This window comes from Sinocyclocheilus anshuiensis, unplaced genomic scaffold, assembly GCF_001515605.1.
Source record: "Sinocyclocheilus anshuiensis isolate Anshui unplaced genomic scaffold, SAMN03320099.WGS_v1.1 scaffold119, whole genome shotgun sequence".
NCBI classification, from domain to species: Eukaryota; Metazoa; Chordata; class Actinopteri; order Cypriniformes; family Cyprinidae; genus Sinocyclocheilus; species Sinocyclocheilus anshuiensis.
Genome location: NW_015549581.1, coordinates 72,562 through 76,020, shown reverse-complemented (window position 1 = coordinate 76,020; position 3,459 = coordinate 72,562). Strand labels below are relative to the sequence as shown.

General features: G+C 32.9%; 1 protein-coding gene across 2 annotated transcripts in view; it reads left to right on the top strand.

Moving 5' to 3' along the window:
* Positions 1–3,459, top strand: part of LOC107657761 (sorting nexin-7-like) — a 20,466-nt gene that overhangs the window by 15,773 nt on the left and 1,234 nt on the right. The window lies entirely within an intron of this gene.

The window sequence follows — 3,459 nt, the reverse complement described above, 5'->3', positions numbered from 1 at the left end:
TGTGTGTGTGTGTGTGTGTGTGTGTATAGTGTATTGGTCCCAGACTTGTAATTTGGAGGTTATTGGTTGGAGTTAGTTTAGAATTGCTCTGTGACTTATTAAAAAATAATTACTGAATCAGTGTGTTTTTTCCAGGACTAAATAGTGCACTAGTGTGTAATAATAATTACACTACTGTAATGCTAATCTTCAGCTTTTCTTTGTTCTCTGTTCTTTTTTTTCTTGCACTTCTACCATTCTCCCAGTTGAAGTAATTTTCTCACGACAAATGGGAAAATTGCCGACAAGTCATTCTCCGCTGAGATGAGAAAAATGCATTTTCTACCTCAGATTGTGACCCCTTTATTGTCATTTTTGAGCTGGAAGGGTCAACCAGTGTACCTTAAATGGATAGTTCACCCAAAACTTTCAAATAATTATCAGAATTTGCAGGTAATTATTATTTGTTCCGAACATTTATGACTTTTTCTTCTGTGGAACACAAAATAATTATTAATTATTATGATTTTTACTTTTATTCAATTACAATATTGAATTGTAATTTATAGTTATCATGTTTATTATTATTATTATATTTTTATATTAGAATGTATTTTCTATTTGTATTTATATATTTAATATTATATTATACTAAATTATTATCAGCTTCCAGGTCTAAACAACACAGTGCACTACTGTATGATATTAATTATTAATTTTCACATCTTGCTTTTTGACCTATCATAAAGACATTTTCATTCGACCTGCATTTCACCTTCCTGTACACATCAAGCTGTAACAATGCAAACTCTAATATAAGGAACAGTGTAACCCTGCATACTGGTGTGGGTGGATGTTCAACATTTGCATGCAGCTTAATACAAAAAAAACCCCACTGCAGCCATGTACTGCAACATGGCAGCTTCAGAGAATTGCCATGGAGATGCCATAGCAACAAGGCTGTAGCCGAAACGATAGCAAAGATGAGGAAGATGTCATTAAACGTTAGATATCATTCAGCCAGCACAGAGCCTTCATTCCTCTTGTTACCAACAGCTGATGCAACTGATGTTTAAAGATTCACATCTCAAGCCCTTCGACCGCGTCTCTCTCCTCCTGCAGCTGAATGTTTTCTGCCGTCTGATCTGCACAGTTCTGTCTCAGGTGTGTCTGTGTTGATGATTGTTATTATTTATGCGTCGCTGCCTGATTAGCACCACATTTGGCTGAGAGCGGTTGGACTGGCATCAGAGCTAATGATCCTCCTGGTAACACAAGAGCCATTACAAAGACTCAGTCTATCTGTAAGTGTGTGTCAGACAGGGACGTGTTGCAAACCAAGCCCTTAGACTCTCTAGACTACTGAAATAGGTGCTGACGGTGTTCAAGCCTTGTCAACAAACTCAGTGTCTCACCCAGTCAGTGATCTGGAATGGTATTGTGCCTTTCTGCTTTATTATGGTTTTATTGTGTGCTCATGTGCACTGCATTGCAAATACAACAACATGTTTTTAAAAGTTAGTTGTGTTCAACTTTTCTTTGTTCTGTTCTTTTTTCCCTTGCATTTCCACATTTACCGTTTTCTCGGCTTGAAGTAATTTTCTCACGACAAATGAGAACATTGCAGACAAGTTATTCTCCGCTGAGATGAGAATAATGCATTTTCCACCTTTGAATAAGACGGATTAGTTTTCATTTTTCTTGTCCTCGTTTGACCAAGTTGTGCTAGAAGGGTCAATCATCAATGTACTTTAGGGGGACTTCACCCAAAAATGTAAATTCTGTCATTTACCTAATGTTATTACAAACCTTTGACTTGTTCTGTTTTTGTTTTGTTTATTTATTGAACATTGGTGTCTGTTTTAATTCTAATTTAAATATCATATTTGTACATTAATATAATATTACATTTTCTTATTTCTTAATTAAATAATTTATTTATAATATTTATATTAATATATTTTAATTATTGAATGTTGATGTCTTAAGTATAATTATAACCATAATACGTAAATAATCACTTTATATTTCTTTATTATATTTATCTGATATATTTACTATTTCATATGTATATTAATATAAATGTTATATTGTCTTGATTATACTAATTATAAATTATTTATTGGACATTAGTGTCTATTATTAATTACAAGGAATTTTGTAATGTAATGATATTAGAATTATAATATTAAATTGTCAATTACTATTACTTTTTCTGTTTTTGTTTATTAATTTATTGAACATTGATGTCTGTTTTTAATTCTAATTTAATTATAATATTTGCGCATTAATATAATAATACATTTCTTAATTATACTAATCATAATATATATTTATAATTAAAATAATTTATTTATAATGGTTATATATTAATATCTTTTAATTATTGGATGTCTTGTTAATTATAATTTAATTATAATATTGATATAATACTTTATATTTCTTAATTATATTTAATATCTACTATATTTACTATTTAATATGTATAATATAAATATAAGTTTCTCCTTTCAGAATTATGCTAGTTATATAATCAATATTATTTTAATTTATTGAACGTTGATTGTGGTTTTAAAGCAGTTCAGCTTAGCGTCATGCTTAATACCTCTAAACCATGGTAAAATCACTATTATTTGCATTCAACAATTCACAGTTTGGATTTCTTCTAACTTTAGCAAGCAAAATATGCTCATTCTATGCATATGCTTTCATTCCAATCCTGCATTTATATGAATGAAAGTGAATGGCACACTAAAGTCCTGAGCAACTGCTGCAGCTTAATCAATATCTTGAACTTGAGTGACACAGCTGTCGACTGTTTCCCTAAACTCTACTGTTTGGTACTGAGACAAATATAGCCATGTCCTAGTGTGATTTGGAGGGCGACTGTGGTCCAGAGGCCTCACACACGGCCTGTCCAAAGTCATTTACCGAAGTCACGTCACGTCTGAATCCTGTGGTGATGGAGTGCATTGATTAATTGCTTTTGACAGTCGGTCAGCCGCAGCCAACACTCCTCCAGAGGTTCTGCTAGGAAACACGCTCGCGAGCGGCATCAGAGCGGTTTGGGCCGAGGGTGTTGAGGTGTTTAGAGGCCTGGGCGGCGACTGACGAGTCCCGGTGAGGACATTTATCAAGGGCTTAGAATCTTGACACCTAAATGGCACTTGGGATGAGGAGCGACCGCAGCTTGTGAATGAAATTGGAAACCAAATGGCAGCCACTTGTCAGGCCTCACGCTTAACGCTGTTTAAATGTCTACATTTTTCACTGCAGTCAAGAGTTTTTACTGATGTGAGAATGTAAAAAAAAAAAAAATGAAGAAGGGTTCAATTAAGTATCAATTAAGGGTTTAAATGGGTGTATATGGATAGTGTTGCACTCACATTTGCTTGGGAAAATACATTTAATAAAATTAAAATCTAGTAATGATTATTAACAACTTGGTTATAATAATTTAATATATAAATATATTTTATT